At 35.3% G+C, this 18,493-nt stretch overlaps 5 non-coding genes across 5 annotated transcripts; 4 read left to right on the top strand and 1 right to left on the bottom strand.

Annotated features, from left to right (window-relative positions):
• The first annotated feature begins 349 nt into the window (after window positions 1-349).
• On the top strand, window positions 350-420 carry TRNAC-GCA (transfer RNA cysteine (anticodon GCA)). Its single transcript has one exon. It is a non-coding gene; the product is annotated as a tRNA-Cys (tRNA).
• Window positions 421-4,041: 3,621 nt separating this feature from the next.
• TRNAT-GGU (transfer RNA threonine (anticodon GGU)) lies at window positions 4,042-4,113 on the bottom strand. The gene has a single exon. It is a non-coding gene; the product is annotated as a tRNA-Thr (tRNA).
• A 1,958-nt stretch (window positions 4,114-6,071) lies between these two features.
• TRNAM-CAU (transfer RNA methionine (anticodon CAU)) lies at window positions 6,072-6,145 on the top strand. The gene has a single exon. It is a non-coding gene; the product is annotated as a tRNA-Met (tRNA).
• A 1,347-nt stretch (window positions 6,146-7,492) lies between these two features.
• TRNAS-UGA (transfer RNA serine (anticodon UGA)) lies at window positions 7,493-7,580 on the top strand. Its single transcript has one exon. It is a non-coding gene; the product is annotated as a tRNA-Ser (tRNA).
• A 3,627-nt stretch (window positions 7,581-11,207) lies between these two features.
• Window positions 11,208-11,295, top strand: TRNAS-GCU (transfer RNA serine (anticodon GCU)). The gene has a single exon. It is a non-coding gene; the product is annotated as a tRNA-Ser (tRNA).
• Window positions 11,296-18,493: the final 7,198 nt, after the last annotated feature.

The following is an 18,493-nucleotide window of genomic DNA, read 5'->3' as shown; positions in this document are numbered from 1 at the left end:
GGGAGATAATACCGATTTAAGAGTAGTTCACTACTGCAATAAAAAAAAGAGAATTCTAGTTAACGGTTCCAATTTATTCTGAATTTTGCAGCCTGTGAATAGAAATCCACTTTTTCTTCTTTTTCATCTCAATAGAAAGAAATGGGAAGTTTTATTGTGTTAACAATGTATGTTTTAAGATAGAATCTATCGAGGAGAATAATAGAAACTGGATCAAAAAAAGCAGGAATAGATTTTTTGAAAAAGATTGGAAAAAAGTAAGTAGAATTATATTCAAAATAAAAGGGGCTTTTCGTAAGAAAACGTGGATGAATACTTGCTGTTTTCTAGATTTTTGATCGGATTTTTTGGCGGCATGGCCAAGCGGTAAGGCAGGGGACTGCAAATCCTTTATCCCCAGTTCAAATCTGGGTGCCGCCTGATCAATAAAATACTTAGGTTTTTTTTATAGTGCTGATCGAATTCGATAAATTTTTACTTCGCATAAGTTCGGGCAAGAGAGTAACTGGGCCTGCCGATACTGGGTTTAGAGAAACCATACCATAGTTCTATCCTCAAACTAGGGTTAGGGTTTGTTTTGACGGTAGTGGCCAAAATGGTTATCAATAGGGGTGAGGTAGTGTTTCCTTATTCTTTTATTATATGAATTTGAATTGGTTCTTAATTGAGATTCGATTTGATAATTTTAAAATACGAGGATAAGATGTCAGAAATCTTGGTATCCAAAGAAAGGTCCCTAAGGGGCATTCTTTTTTTTTTTCAATCTAAGATTCAAGAAGGGACTCCACGAAAGAATATCAAGACTTACTAATTATTATACATTTTTTTATCGTACATCTTATGTTACCTACATACACTAAAGTAAGGACTACTTAATTCTAACGAGAATCAGATTAAATAGGTCGATCAAAAATCAATTTAGGAGTTGTATTATGGATAAAATCTCTTCATTCTTTCATAGAATGATACAAAGCAAGGCTGCAGGGTTTAGGTCAAAAATAAACATTAGGTAAGGTAGGTATCCAATAAATATTTATCTATCGATAATTTTATGGTATATTCGGGCGTCCTTTGCTTAAAAAAAAAAAAAAGAGTAACAAAAGGAATAAAAAATCTTCCTATTCCCGCTTCTTCTATTCAGGACATCATTCCCGTACTCTTTCTTTTTTAAGGAAAAAAGGGCTATAGTATCTCGTATTTTTAATGCTCTCTAATTCTACCAGAATTCCTATAAGAATTTGTTAGGAGTAAATTCCTTGAACTGATTGATCCATGGCCTTAGGGCGGAATCCCTTTTTGACTCTGTACCCTTGATTCCACTATGATTATTGATCAATAGTAGAATAATCCCTTCATAGAAATAGGAGACATAATTTAGATGGATATAGTAAGTCTCGCTTGGGCTGCTTTAATGGTAGTCTTTACATTTTCTCTTTCACTAGTAGTATGGGGAAGGAGTGGACTCTAGGGATACTACTAATTGATTAAGTAATCAAATTGTTGTATCAATTCTTTTCTTTAATGGATCATTTTGCATTAATCATTTTGTCAAACGTTATTCTTTAATCTTTTTCTTTAGTTTTGTTTCACTCCTGTAAGAAACTCTTGTATTGTAAGTTGTAATGTAAGAAAGAGCCATTATACCAATTCAGAATTTCTACTAGAAATGACGAATGGTTAAAAAAAGTTCTATACATAAGAAAATTAGACTTTCTTCCACGGAACTATTCACGGCATATCACACATTTTCCATTTCCTTTTACTTTTTACTATAGTCTATTCTTCATATTATTTTTCTTTCCTTCCATGGATTCTTTGGTCAAGAATTGTCTTAGATTTTTTTATTTTGACCTGATTGAAATTAAGTGGATGCAATGAAACAAAGAAATTGAATTAGACTACTTAACTATTTCAATCTACTAATCTATTCTATGTAGATTCAAAGATAATATAATAGAAAGAATCTAAAGTGTCGTAGAAAAAACTATATGTAGTTCTTTCTACCACACTTTAAGATTCCAACCAGATCCTTTCATTTAAGACTTGGATTTTTTTTATTTAATCCCTTTTTAATTTCTTCAATGATTAATTGGAATTCCAATTAATTATTTTGGCTGACTGTTTTTACATAAATAATAAGTAAAAAAGAAGTAGGAACTAGAATGAACAGTGCAGTAGCAATAAATGCGAGAATATTGACTTCCATAACCTCTTTATTTTTTATTTTCACAATAACTCGGGATGTAATCCCATGGAGAGGAAAAAGGGGTATCTTGTAAATTCAAGGGTAGGGCTTGCATTCTGATAATACTGAATCAATTCAATATTATGAATATCGGATCTATCAAATCAATTCATGGATGAGAGTTATATTTCACGGATGAGAGTTATATAGTATAACATAGGAAGATCCTCTATCCACACTAAGACCAAAATGGGTTTTTTGATTGGATTAGGAATTCCCTCTTTTTTAATCCTTTTCTACTTTTTCTTTTCTATATCTCTAACCCACGAGCTTTCTTAATCTTATACTTTCTTAATCTTATACAATTTCCCTTCCTTTTTCTTATAGTTATACATACAATTATGTATGTATTATATGACCAACTTTCACTTTCTATGGGTCACATAGACATCCAAATAAGCAGTAGAAGTGAGATGGGGAAAAGAGGTCTGAAATAAAAAGGGAATACGATTTATGTATGGATTCCGGTAAAATACCGGTACTCTATTCCATAAGAGTGGAATAGGAAATTAAGATGAGGATGGTATCATCATAAAGAAAGATAGAGTAATATAATATCCTAAATTCTACTAATCCACATATCGTATGTGTGTCTTTCTTTATCGATTGGGAGTAGTGAAAAAAAAATTCCTATATGCCCTCCCTCCCTCTTTAATGAGAGATGCAAAATAAAAAAGTGAAGTAAGGGTGCCCTGTGGGTATTTGATCTTGCTCCCTGCCCCTTTTTTTCATGGAAAAAGGAAATATCAATTTCTCCATTCATTGAACCCTAGTTCGGGACTGACGGGGCTCGAACCCGCAGCTTCCGCCTTGACAGGGCGGTGCTCTGACCAATTGAACTACAATCCCCGCGGGGTGTATGGCATACCCATTCTTAAATAGAACCATAAGAAGATTCGATTCGTCTTTCGTACTCTAAGAAATAGACGAATCATATACTACATACCCACATATTATATTATACGTGGGTATAGTGAGAGTGACATAACTAGTATGTCGTGATTTTTTATCACTAAAAATGGATAATAATCCAGCCTTCAATAAGAAAAACTCTTTTGTTTGTAAGAAAGGAATGAGAGAGATATGGATTAGAAAAAAAAATTTCCCTTTTTTCTTTATCTTTTATTTCTATAGATCAGACATTTTATTTTATGGAAGAAAAACAAAAGGATTTAGTTCATACTCACGAAGCCCTAGATTTTTGGTTTGGGCCGAGCTGGATTTGAACCAGCGTAGACATTGTCAACGAATTTACAGTCCGTCCCCATTAACCACTCGGGCATCGACCCAGGAAGAATTTATTCTAGGGTTTTTGCTAATCTATGATTAACCTCCTTTCATAATACTCCCTACCCCCAGGGGAAGTCGAATCCCCGCTGCCTCCTTGAAAGAGAGATGTCCTGAACCACTAGACGATAGGGGCATCACTAGACGATAGGGCCATATACAACCGCTCGTGATTATACTATAATCATAGTATGAGCAGTTTTTTGGAATTGTCAATATACTCGAAAAGTATAAATAGATCCAAAGCAAAGAGTTTTTCCAACTTTTCTGTTATGTTTTCATCTAGGATTTTTTTTAGTTGATCGTTATAGATTAATTCTCCGTGCTTCATTTAGTGTTCATACCAAAAATGCATCCATCCCGCACTAAGTCATAAAATTCTCTAAAAATATAGAGAAAGTTTCAAAAACAAAGAAAAAAAGTGAATCAATTTAGTAGAAAAGTACTCTATCAGATTCGAACCAACGACTTACGTCTTAGCACGAGATTACTCTACCACTAATTTAAAAAGCCCTTTATCGGATTTGAACCGATGACTTATGCCTTACCATGGCATTACTCTACCACTGAGTTAAAAGGGCTTTTTATTTAATTCAAAAATTAGCCACTTGGATTTCCCATTATGGGTCTACTGCATAATGTACATATTATATATATAATATATAGAGATAGAGAGAGAGACATTATGTAGAGATTGTATATGTATATATCGATATCTTGAGAGCTCAAAATAAAATTAATAAAAAAAAACATACCCTACATAACATATCCAACTCTTCTTGGTTCAGGGTTTTCCGTTTCCGAAGACTAGTAAAATAGGCGGATTCTGGAACCCCAAGGATTCAACGGTATATGGATATGGAAAATATAAGATTTCCGATCCTAGCGGGAAAAGGCGGGGAACAGATACCCAATAGGATATAGGATCCTTGGGAGGAACTTTTGGTAATGGCCTTGATCCTCTATGCTATTTTTTATGTGTTCTTAGTTCTATTGAACTTTTTGCATTCTTTTAAACAAGAATCTAATAAACTAGAATTGAGTCAGTGGAAAAAAGGAGAGAGAGGAAAGTGTTAAATGGAGAGAGTCGACTAATCAGAGACTTTTAGGATCTTCTTTACATCAGGTAAATCTGTCGGCCCTGTCCGTTTTTTTCTTTAAGTTACGACTCTTTGCTGCTTACTTCTATCAAGCCATAGGGAAAGTCTATGATGAATTTGGAAAACTCATCTCACTCTTACTCTATGGCTCGGACTTAATGGGGGAAGAAAACATCTTCCATAATTTCTTTTTTGTTCAATTCTGGACAAAAAAGAAAAGGAAAAAAGGAATTTATAGGGACAGTGTTACCCCCTATATCCCCTAGTTTATATTGTAGGAATAATAAAACAATTTAGCAGTCTGACACACTTACGTCCTTGCAAAGTAAATAATTATTATTGTAGTCGTAACCGTAGAATAGGATCCTAATCAAAATAAATACATTTGGTTCAGGCGCTATTAGCATGGTAAGAAAAGATTTTTTTTACAGACCAGAGGGGCTATCTAAATCCTAAAGTAAAGGCGAGCGATCGAAGTAGAAGTACCAACGGCTCAGTGTCATGAACCTTCTCCATCTGATTCAATAAGGGGGAATTAGCCTTCTTGTCAAATGGCTATCCTTGACAAAGGGTACCATTTATACCATAATCTACAATGTAGCGGGTATAGTTTAGTGGTAAAAGTGTGATTCGTTCTATTAATAACTGAATTTGAAATGATATACTTAAGGCATCCTTAAGTTTTTTATTTTTATATTCCGATGAAAACTTTAGTTCTTATAAAGGATTAAATCCTTTTCCTCTCAATAGCATATTGAGGAAGAATATACATTCTGGCGATTTGTATCCAAAGACTAATTTAAATTGCATCCAAAATAAAAATAGGATTATGAGTACAGAGTCGCGAAGCATAATTTTGCATTGGATTAAGTATTCCAATTTTGAAAATATGAGTAAAGGATCTATGGATGAAGATACAAAAAAGTTGATTTCCAATCGTAACTAAATCTTCTTAAAATAAGGAATAAGGAAGCCAAATAGCTAAAAAACGATAGTTTTGGTTTACTAGAACCATCCGCATATTGTTTCAGCTCGGTGGAAACCCAATTCTTTTCCTCAGGATCTCTTGAATGAAATTAGGGAACGAAGTAAGTAGATTAGATGAATTTAGATAGAATTTCTATCTCCTACTCTATAAGGATCATCTAGAAAGCGGAGAGCTTTGGTTCCATTCAAATAGAAAAGCTGACATAGATGTTAAGTGGTGAGAATATCCATAAAGGAGCCGAATGAAATCAAAATTTCATGTTCGGTTTTGAATTAGAGACGTTAAAAATAATCAACCAACGTCGACTATAACCCCTAGCCTTCCAAGCTAACGATGCGGGTTCGATTCCCGCTACCCGCTCCATTCTGTATAAAAGGAGTATTCTATTTGTCTAGACATGTTAGAGGCTTGTATTCAAGCCTTTTTTGTCCACCAGTTTCTGGTACTCCAGAGCGGAGTAGAGCAGTTTGGTAGCTCACGAGGCTCATAACCTTGAGGTCACGGGTTCGATTCCCGTCTCCGCACTTAGCAGTCTGTATAAAAGGACTATTCTATTTCTCTAGATATGTATGGTAGAGGGGCGTATCCAACCCTTTTTTATTCATTAGTTCCCGGCCCTAGAGGGCAAAATTGAGCAGTTTGCGAAGTCACTTGCCTTCAAAAAAAGAAGGCGCAAGGCCTCTCCCTACCCTGCAGAAAATAAAAATGAAACGAAAGGGACAGTCTACCTCTCCCTTCCCTTTAAAAAAAGTTTGCCCGTTGTTTGTCTCAGTTAATACCCAATTTTTGGAGCTCTGTTGGCGAGTTCTATTTCTGCCTCTGGAGCGCCCTCTTTTTTTGAGTGGGATGCAAAGGAAGGGTAAGATAGTAAGGGATACGGCACTAGACTAACACCTAATTAATACTTAATTTAATATAAGTAGTTAAACAGTTAACTAGACTAAACTTTTTATCATAGTACTTTGATAAATTAAGCGGGCGAGCGGCGGGAATCGAACCCGTATCTTCTCCTTGGCAAGGAGATATTTTACCATTGAACTACGCTCGCTACGGTATATATTTTATAGCGTATATCCGCCTGGGTCGACCTTCTATGTCTGGGTCGACCGTTTCATTTCATTTTCTATTATATTAGAGTTTTCCTTTTTTTATTATCTGTCAATGAATATTCTAATGGGAATGGAATTTCATAATACTGAAAGAGAAGAGCTAGCAATTCGGAACGCAAATTGCGTTTTAATACGTCTCACTATTCTAATTTTTTAGAAGAAATGGCCTTTATTATTTCTTTTTTATGGGGTTAATAAATATTAACCAAATTTCATTTAAGAAATGAGAGAATTCAGAATAGCTACGAGAAAGACTAGTCCAATCCATAATGATGTACCGGAAAATACAACATTTTTATTATTTGACCAACCATCAGGAGAAGCAAATACAAGGGGTACACTAATTACTAAGACTGAGGAAGTCGCAATTAATGCAAAAACAGCTAATTGGAAAGCAATAGTCATATTTCTAATCCTCCAAGCTACCATCAAATAAAGTTGACTACATATTTGATCCCTCACTTAAACCAAAATTGTAAAAAAATACAAGAAGTAGGAGGGGTTTAATCATGAATCCATTGATTCTTCTCTTTAATTCAAATTTATTACTTAAACCGCTTTTTTATTTGGATATGGGGGTGAGAAGAGATTATTTACTCTTTATTTCACAAGCGGGTATAGCGGATCCTGTATCCGTGTATACAGTATACAGAGATATATCGAAAAGGAACTTGTATCTGATATCTTTCTAGAGGCTAATAAATCTTTTTATTTTTTATATGGCTATGTTCTATTTGTAGGAGTAAAATAAGGATTAGGCTGTGGAGAGATGGCTGAGTGGTTGATAGCTCCGGTCTTGAAAACCGGTATAGTTCTAGGAACTATCGAGGGTTCGAATCCCTCTCTCTCCTTTTGCTTATTGAATACGTTTGTTTCTTTCATTTTTATTTATTTTTTTTTTCTGTCCCTTATCTTTCTTTCATAAAAAGGAATGAATGGCTCGGCTAGATGGAATAACCGAGCCAGAACAGAAAAAAAGTAGAACAGGTATAAATAAGAAAATCTTAGTTAAGAGGGTTCATGTAAAGAACAGGTTCCAAATCACGATCGATTCCCTTTTCAAAACCTGCTGCAGCAGCTCGGGCTCTTCCTGCATGCCATAAATGGCCCACAAAAAAGAAGAATCCTAGAACAAAATGAGAAGTTGATAACCAACTTCTAGGAGAGACATAATTAACTGCATTGATCTCGGTAGCTACGCCACCCACGGAATTTAAAGAGCCTAAAGGAGCGTGGGTCATATATTCTGCTGAGCGTCGTTCTTGCCAAGGTTGTATGTCTTTTTTCAACCTACTCAAGTCCAAACCGTTGGGGCCCCTTAGAGGTTCTAACCATGGAGCACGAAGGTCCCAAAAACGCATAGTTTCCCCTCCAAAGATAACCTCCCCAGTTGGGGAACGCATTAGATATTTACCTAAACCTGTGGGTCCTTGAGCGGATCCCACATTAGCTCCAAGACGCTGGTCTCTAACTAGAAAAGTAAATGCTTGAGCTTGAGAAGCTTCTGGCCCGGTGGGTCCATAAAACTCACTCGGATAAGCTGTATTATTGAACCATACAAAACAACAAGCGATAAAACCAAAGACAGATAAAGCAGCTAAACTATAAGACAAGTAAGCTTCTCCAGACCATACAAATGCACGGCGAGCCCATGCGAAGGGTTTGGTTAAAATATGCCAAATTCCGCCAAATACACAAATAAAACCCAACCATACATGCCCACCAATTATATCTTCTAAATCATCTACACTAACAATCCACCCTTCTCCACCAAAAGGAGATTTTAGTAAATAACCAAATATAACACTGGGACTAAGGGTCAAATTGGTAATTTTTCTTACATCTCCCCCCCCAGGGGCCCAGGTATCATATACACCGCCAAAATAAAGAGCCTTGAGTACTAGAAGAAAAGCACCTAGACCTAACAAAATTAAGTGAATACCCAAAATTGTAGTCATTTTATTTCTATCTTTCCAGACATAACCAAAGAATGGAAAAGATTCCTCAAGAGTCTCGGGTCCCAGAAGCGCGTGATAAATGCCACCGAAGCCTAAGACTGCGGAGGAAATTAGGTGAAGTACGCCAGATACAAAGTACGGAAAAGTATCTAGAACTTCCCCCCCTGGCCCTACTCCCCAACCTAGAGTAGCTAAGTGTGGAAGTAAAATCAACCCTTGTTCATACATGGGCTTTTCTGGTACGAAATGGGCCACTTCAAATAGGTTCATTGCTCCGGCCCAGAATACGATTAATCCGGCATGAGCTACATGAGCTCCAAGCAGTTTACCGGACAAATTGATAAGTCTGGCATTCCCAGCCCACCAAGCAAAGCCGGTGGTTTCTTGGTCACGACCAGCTAAAACGAAAGTTCCATTAAAGAGCGTTTCCACGTGGTAGAACCTCCTCAGGGAATATAAGATTTTCATGAGGCTGATCCTGAGCTGCCATCCACGCACGAATACCCTCGTTTAAAAGAATATTTTTGGTGTAGAAAGTCTCAAATTCAGGATCTTCCGCTGCACGGATTTCCTGGGAAACAAAGTCATAGGCACGTAAGTTCAGAGCCAAGCCAACTACGCCAATAGCACTCATCCATAAACCGGTGACGGGTACAAATAGCATAAAGAAATGTAACCAACGTTTATTGGAAAAAGCAACACCAAAGATTTGGGACCAAAAGCGGTTAGCAGTGACCATTGAATAAGTTTCTTCAGCTTGAGTTGGGTTAAAAGCACGGAAGGTATTTGCACCATCACCGTCCTCAAATAGAGTGTTTTCTACGGTCGCTCCATGAATAGCGCATAGCAGAGCCGCACCTAATACTCCGGCAACTCCCATCATATGAAATGGGTTCAACGTCCAATTATGAAATCCTTGGAAGAAAAGGATGAATCGAAATATCGCTGCTACGCCAAAACTCGGCGCAAAGAACCAACCAGATTGCCCCAGTGGATAAATAAGGAATACAGAAACAAAAACAGCAATTGGACCAGAGAATGAGATTGCATTATAAGGCCGCAATTGAACAGACCGAGCAAGTTCAAATTGGCGTAACATGAAACCTATTAGTGCAAAAGCCCCGTGGAGAGCTACAAAAGTCCATAGACCGCCTAATTGACACCAACGAGTAAAATCTCCTTGTGCTTCGGGCCCCCATAGTAGCAACAAAGAGTGTGCTAAACTATTGGCAGGGGTAGAAACTGCTGCGGTTAAGAAATTACAACCTTCCAAATAGGAACTAGCCAATCCATGGGTATACCAAGAAGTTACAAAAGTTGTCCCTGTAAACCAACCCCCTAAAGCGAAATAAGCACAAGGAAAGAGCAATAGGCCAGACCATCCTACAAAAACGAAACGGTCCCTTCGTAACCAGTCATCCATAGTATCAAATAGATCATTTTCTTCTTTAGGAATTCTACCAAGGGCTATAGTCATAGTGATCCTCCTATTCAATTACTTCAACCATTTCCGAGCACCTCATATCACTTTCCAAGGCATATGATAGTTTTATTATCTGTGGACGATTTCTTTCTCGTTCAATGCCCTTTTTCAATGGTCTCGAAGAGAGAAATTTCCCATTTTTATCTATGGAGTCACAGTCACAACCGAGGTCGTGGTAAATCCATGAATTTGATTCGATTTGTTTTTCTTATACTATTTATTTGTTTTTCTTATACTATAGAAATAGAAATAAATTGTTTTTCTTATACTATAGAAAGAAATAAACCTTTGAATTCAGCATTATTCCAAGACTCCTATTTCAAAGTCTATCTTTTAAGGGAAAAATGCAAATAAAAGTAACCCTTCTTTTCCCATTCCCTCTCTATTGCATGGGTGGAAGAACTAAAATAATAGAGGATTCTGAAAAAAAAAAATGGACCTTCGAAATCCAATTTTATGTGTAGCGCAAAGGAGTTGCGATTTCTTCTTATTCCTATAGAACATCTAGTAACAAGAATATGAAATCGTAAATAGCGAAAAATTCTTGTCTTGCGCGGTCTAAGTCTAAGGAAATAAAAAAAATTCGCTTATACAATTTCATCTACATCGAATTTATATATCAGAATAGCGGATAGAGGCATCATTAAAGGAGTCAGGTCTACTTACTTTATGCTTCTTTCCAATTTTATGGTGGATTTGATAAGAACCCTTTTTGCTTTCTTGATAAATAATCGACAAAAAAAGCGTTTTTTTTATATAACCTGCTTGTTTTATTATAATTATAACAAGTCCTATATGGAAATGCCCGCTAAAGAGAAAATCTATTTGATTGTCTCTCGGCCAATATCGATTTTTAGAAAGAAAAAACAAGAATTTTCTTCTTTTTTTATTAACATTAAGAAAAAAGAATATAATTAAAATGGAATTGGCAATATAATTTTTATAGACTTTTGAAAGAAAAAAAAGGGGTTTTTTGCAACCGTTATTTCTTATTTCTTGCCTATATCATATCACGGAAACCTTTCGCTTTGGAACGTGGAGAGATGGCTGAGTGGACTAAAGCGGCGGATTGCTAATCCGTTGTACAATTTTTTTGTACCGAGGGTTCGAATCCCTCTCTTTCCGCTCCCTTGGATCATTTGGGACTTTCGAATTGGAAAGAATTCTGACCCCCGGATTTTCTCATAGATAAATGTACGAAACAAATCCAATAAGAAAAAAAAAAACTGAATTTTTACTCCTCGCGTCCAGGATTCCGTCCTGGGTCATTAGATAAGAATCCAAAGATAAAGAGTGAAACAAAGAATATCACTACTGTATAAACAAAAAGTTTGAGAGTAAGCATTACATAATCTCCAAGATTTTTTTTTAAGGAATAGATTACCAGTTTTTCCTTACCACACGGATCCACTAGGATGGTTTTTTTTTATACCTAAAAATGCAAAAAAGAATTCTTGAAAAAAATTGCAAGAATTCTTTTATAATAAGCACTCTTATCAATAGCAAAAATAGGGTTAGGTGGTTAGGTATTGTGTAGGTACCTTTAGGTACCTGCTCAACCTAGGTGCAGGGGAGTAGAAAGGCTGATCCAAATTTATTGCTGTAGCTACCCATTCAATGTAGAAGAATTTAAATTTTAGAATCGAAGGTTCATAATATAAAAATATAAAACTTCTCGGCTTTTACCCATTTTAAAATTTTTTTGGAATGAACACATCATTCAATTTGGCATACAGAGTACTAAAGATTTCATCGAAAACTTACAGCAGCTTGCCAAACAAAGGCTAATAGAAAAAAGAATAGAGGTATAACAGGCATAATATCCACGATTGGATTGAAAATAGCATAAGCTTCGGGTAATTTGGCAAAGAAAAAACTAGTAGGATAAAGAACAGAATTAAAACAGATACAGGTTAAACTAAGTATATTAGGCATAACAAGCATTTCATTCTTGTAGAGTAAATAATTGGATTTTTCTTGAGTTATTTTTTTAAGGGAAAGAAGGAAAAGGCAGATTCAAAATCTTTTTTCTTCGGACTTTCCCAAACACAAAATACCTCCTTGTATTCGCACTCTCAAATGAGAGTGGAATAAATTCGACTTTCATATAATATCTTAATAGAATTCCATGTAATGATCAATGCATTTTTTTGATTCTATATTATCCGCATGTGTAGAATACTAGCAAGAGAATATCCCTCCTTTTTTATGTAATTGAAATGGTATTGACGAATAACAAATAAACATACTAGTGTTTATTAGTGTCGCATAAAACCCGAAATGGGGCGTGGCCAAGTGGTAAGGCAGCGGGTTTTGGTCCCGTTACTCGGAGGTTCGAATCCTTCCGTCCCAGATTGTTTCTGATGAAACAAACGGTGAAATCATATAGTATTCCGTACGAGACAAAAGTTTATTAAAGAGAATAATGATATCTTATTCTTTCTCAGAAAACATAATAAAGTCTTAAGTCCAGTCAAATTGACTATCTTTATTTTCATGAAAAAATGGGATCTATCAAGCACATTCAGGATATGCCTCTACTATAAAATCACTTAGTCATATTTTTTTCTTCCTTTTGGTATTCGAGTTGAAGAAGTACGAGAATTCTATAACTACCAAAAACTTTCAATCTTTTCATTGGAATAGTTTATTTAGTTATTATAGTTAATTGTTTTTGGTACTGAAAAAATATATTACTACTAGAATTCTAATTCTAGTAATTAAATTAATTAAACTTTTTTGGAGGTTGATAGTTTATTTATTGAGGAAGAGTCAATCCTTCTTTTCTCACTTCAAGATTGATCATCTCGAGCCATCCGTTGAGGGTGGAAATTTAAGAATAAATAAGTTTTAAGCAAACTTGTTTAGTCGTCTTTTTCAAACTATGTTTCATTCATATGATAGAATTTTAATATGGGTTTAAATAAATTGGATCTTGGCGGAGGCTTCCCGGATAAATACTTACTTTCTTTTATCCATATTGCTCCATAGATAGCAAGTTTTAATTAGTATAAAAAAACTAAACCAATGACTATTCATGATTCCATCCATATTGGATCAATTCTCTATACCACTTTGCAATGAAAAGAGGAATGTTTGTTATGGTAAAACTTCGTTTAAAACGATGTGGTAGAAAGCAACGTGCGACTTGAAGGACATGATCGATTGTGGATTTTGCTATCCATCATTTTCCATAGTAATGAAAATGCTCTTGGCTCGACATAGCCTGTTCTATTCGTTCCGAACCAAATTTGCGCTGGGTTTAAGTAACATAGTACACGATGGAGCTCGAGAGGACAGAATTTTTTTTATCAAGGGAAAGAATCTAGGGTTAGTGAAAACTAATAAATTAGGCCAACTTTGTCAGTCTATCCTTAATATAGAAATAAATCGAAAGGTTAAAATAAGAAGAAAGTCCAATAAAAGTATATCAGAATCAATCCCTCTTATTAGATTTCTATAGAAGAGATAAATGCTTTATCGAAGGAAATAAGAAAAAAGGGTATGTTGCTACTCTTTTGAAAGAAAAAAATAGGAATTCCCGAAGTAATGTCTAAACCCAAGGATTTCACAAATCAAAGATAAAGGATTCCAGAACAAGTAAACACAATTTTCAATTGTCTCAACAACAGAGTTGGATTAGAATAAGGAATAAAAGTCAATTCGTTCGAAATGAGACAAAGAAAAGAGTTTAAAGACGACTCAAAAATTTTGGAAGGATTTTGCCTTCGAAGTTTGTCAGGCAAAATTAGCCCACTTGAGTCATGAGTATAAATGAAATTTGTTTTTTCTGTAAGGAAATTAATGCACGTCATAGTCTAATTTCTATTATTATCGACAGAAATTCGAATCATTTTCTCGAGCCGTATGAGGAGAAAACCTCATATACGTTTCTAGGGGGGGGCGTTGTTTATCTACATCTATCCCAATAAGCTGTCTATCGAATCGTTGCAATTGATGTTCGATCTCGAAGAGAAGGAAGAGATCTTCAAAAAGTAGGTTTTTATGATCCGATAAAGAATCAAACTTGTTTAAATGTTCCAGCTATTCTCTATTTCCTTGAAAAGGGTGCTCAACCAACAAGAACTGTTTATGATATTTTAAGGAAGGCAGAATTCTTTAAAGAAAAAGAAAGAACTTTGAGTTAATTGAAGAACTAAATGAATCAAAAAATAGGATAGGAGAAGATTATTAGTATTCCTAGTTGTCTAATTATTTAGACACAATTTACCTCTTTTTTAATCCTATTTGGATTTATATTATATCGTGCCAATCCAACATAAGCCCCTATTTTATTTACTTTTTCTATCTAATTTGTTTTCTTACCATTGTATTTCCATTGACAAAGGTCTATTGAACAAATAGAATTTGTAGATAGATGGGTCTCTTTATCCTCACTCCATATTCAATTTTTCCGCCTACACTTCGCTCAAATGATAAGGGTGTTCCTCTTGCATGTATTCTCATACAATATAATATATATTTTTTATAATATATATTTTTTGTTAATAAAAATCGCTAAAAATAAGGAGAATTTGGCCATCGTGATTAGGGTCGCTCTTTTTTTAACTTTACTTTAGTGGAATTTCACCGGACCTGTTCGTTTTGGCATTTGAGTGTTTTTCATGGTCGATAAAAAAAATCTTTTGATGTCTTGCTAGTTCAATGTTTTGACAGAAGCGCGCGGTGTAATTCCATTGATTTTTGGATTTCGATCGTATCTAAGATCCTTTTTTTATCTGGGTTGCTAACTCAATGGTAGAGTACTCGGCTTTTAAGTGCGACTATGATCTTTTACACATTTGGATGAAACAACAAATTCGTCCAGACTCTTGGTAGAGTCTAGAAGACCACGACTGATCCTCAAAGGTAATGAATGGAAAAAATAGCATGTCGTAATAAAATCAATCTTTTTTGAATGGAATCCAAAATTACGATTTTCTGGGTCTAATGAATAAATGGATAGAGCCTGGCTCCAATTCTGGTAAAATAAAAAGCAACGAGCTGAACTTCCTAATTGGAATGATTCCCCGCTCTAATTAGACGTTAAAAATAGATTAGTGCCGGATGCGGGGAAAGGTTGGGTTTTCCTATGAGTGGACCCTTTATTTTTTCTTTTTTTTTTTAGAAATCCTAATTATTCTTGATTATGGATTGAATAAGGGATGTTATGGATTGAATGTGTAAAAGAAGCAGTATATTGATAAAGAGGCTGTATTCCAAAGTCAAAAGAGCGATTGGCCTGCAAAAATAAAAAACTTGTTCTGTTCTTTTTTTTTAATTAGAACAAACATAAACTAATTGGGTAGAAAAGGAGCAGAAAAAGATCTGTGGATTAGACTCCCTTTCTTTCCAGGGTTTGTATTAAAAATGCAACACCCTGTTCTGACCATATTGCACTATGTATCATCATTCGATAAACCGAGAAATGCTTCTTCTCTCTGATTCAAGTAGAAATACAAATGGAAAAATTCGAAGGGTATTCAGAAAAACATAAATCTCGTCAACAATACTTTGTCTACCCACTTCTCTTTCAGGAATATATTTATGCATTTGCCCACCATTATGGATTAAATGGTTCTGAACCTGTGGAAATAGTTGTTAGTTGTAATAACAAGAAATTTAGTTCACTACTTGTGAAACGTTTAATTATTCGAATGTATCAGCAGAATTTTTTGGATAACTCGGTTAATCATCCTAACCAAGATCGATTATTGGATTACAAAAATTATTTTTATTCTGAGTTTTATTCTCAGATTCTATCTGAAGGGTTTGCGATCGTTGTGGAAATCCCATTCTCGCTACGGGAATTTTTTTGTCTGAAAGAAAAAGAAATACCAAAGTTTCAGAATTTACGCTCTATTCATTCAATATTTCCCTTTTTAGAAGACAAATTTTTGCATTTGGATTATCTATCACATATAGAAATACCCTATCCTATCCATTTGGAAATCCTGGTTCAACTCCTTCAATACCGTATCCAAGATGTTCCATCTTTGCATTTATTGCGATTCTTTCTCAACTATTATTCGAATTGGAATAGTTTTATTACTTCAATGAAATCCATTTTTTTTTTTCAAAAAGAAAATAAAAGACTATTTCAATTCCTATATAACTCTTATGTATCAGAATATGAATTTTTTTTGTTGTTTCTTCGTAAACAATCTTCTTGCTTACCATTAGCATCTTCTGGAACTTTTCTGGAACGAATCCACTTTTCTAGGAAGATGGAACATTTTGGGATAATGTACCCTGGTTTTTCTCGGAAAACCCTATGGTTCTTTATGGATCCTCTTATGCATTATGTTCGATATCAAGGAAAGGCAATTCTTGCATCAAAAGGCACTTTTTTTTTGAAGAAGAAATGGAAATGCTACCTTATCAATTTCTGGCAATATTATTTCTGTTTTTGGACTCAGCCGCGAAGAATCCATATAAACCAATTAGCAAACTCTTGCTTCGATTTTATGGGGTACCTTTCAAGTGTACAAAAAAGTTCTTTGTTAGTAAGGAATCAAATGCTGGAGAATTCATTTCTAATAGATACTCGAATGAAAAAATTCGATACCATAGTCCCCGCTACTCTCCTCATAGGATACTTATCAAAAGCTCAATTTTGTACTGGATCGGGGCATCCTATTAGTAAACCCATTTGGACAGATTTATCAGATTGGGATATTCTTGATCGATTTGGTCGGATATGTAGAAATCTTTTTCATTATCATAGTGGATCTTCGAAAAAACGGACTTTGTATCGACTAAAGTATATACTTCGACTTTCATGTGCTAGAACTTTAGCTCGTAAACATAAAAGCACGGTACGAACTTTTATGCAACGATTGGGTTCGGCATTTTTAGAAGAATTTTTTATGGAAGAAGAGCAAGTTTTTTCTTTGATGTTCACCAAAACAACTCTTTTTTCTTTCTGTGGATCACACACTGAGCGTATTTGGTATTTGGATATTATACGTATCAATGACCTGGTCAACCCTCTTAATTAATCATTAGACGAAATTAAGAAACAGGAAAGGGTTGATAAATGATCAAGAAAAAACTTTTCTATTTTTCATTCTGAAATGTTCTTTTTATTATAATAAAGAGTAGGTGAATCAACTTACTAATTAAAAAAATTAGTAGAACTTCCTCTTTGGAATAGAAATTGGCTATTTCTACATAGGGAAAGTCGTGTGCAATGAAAAATGCAAGCACGATTTGGGGAGGGATTTTTCTCTATTGTAACAAGGAAGAATTATCTACTCCATCCGACTAGTTCCGGGTTCGAGTCCCGGGCAACCCATATAGAAAAGACCCATCAAAGTTTTTCACTTTGACTCACTTCATTTACAAATACAAAATTATTGGTTTGGTTAATTTAGTTATATGGATAGCTAATCTTTGGGCTGACTTGGTTGACATTGGTATATAGTCTATGTTATACTGTTAAATAACAAGCCTTCTATTATCTATATTCTAGTTAATACGTGTGCTTGGGAGTCCTTGCAATTTGAATAAACCAAGATCTTACCATGACTGCAATTTTAGAGAGACGCGAAAGTACAAGCCTGTGGGGTCGCTTCTGCAACTGGATAACTAGCACTGAAAATCGTCTTTACATCGGATGGTTCGGTGTTTTGATGATCCCTACCTTATTGACCGCAACTTCTGTATTTATTATCGCCTTCATCGCTGCCCCTCCAGTAGATATTGATGGTATTCGTGAGCCTGTTTCTGGTTCTTTACTTTATGGAAACAATATTATCTCTGGTGCTATTATCCCTACTTCTGCGGCGATCGGATTGCACTTTTACCCAATTTGGGAAGCTGCATCTGTTGATGAGTGGTTATACAATGGTGGTCCTTATGAGCTAATTGTTCTACACTTCTTACTTGGTGTAGCTTGTTATATGGGTCGTGAGTGGGAACTTAGTTTCCGTCTGGGTATGCGTCCTTGGATTGCTGTTGCATATTCAGCTCCTGTTGCAGCTGCTACTGCTGTTTTCTTGATTTACCCTATTGGTCAAGGAAGCTTTTCTGATGGTATGCCTTTAGGAATCTCTGGTACTTTCAACTTTATGATTGTATTCCAGGCAGAGCACAACATCCTTATGCATCCATTCCACATGTTAGGTGTAGCTGGTGTATTCGGCGGTTCCCTATTCAGTGCTATGCATGGTTCCTTGGTAACCTCTAGTTTGATCAGGGAAACTACTGAAAATGAATCCGCTAATGAGGGTTACAAATTTGGTCAAGAGGAAGAAACTTATAATATTGTGGCTGCTCATGGTTATTTTGGCCGATTAATCTTCCAATATGCTAGTTTCAA

The sequence above is a fragment of the Triticum urartu genome, unplaced genomic scaffold (assembly GCF_056163025.1).
Source record: "Triticum urartu cultivar PI428250 unplaced genomic scaffold, HENAU_Tu73 scaffold2, whole genome shotgun sequence".
In the NCBI taxonomy this organism is placed as follows: Eukaryota; Viridiplantae; Streptophyta; class Magnoliopsida; order Poales; family Poaceae; genus Triticum; species Triticum urartu.
This window is presented reverse-complemented; position numbering and strand designations above follow the sequence as displayed.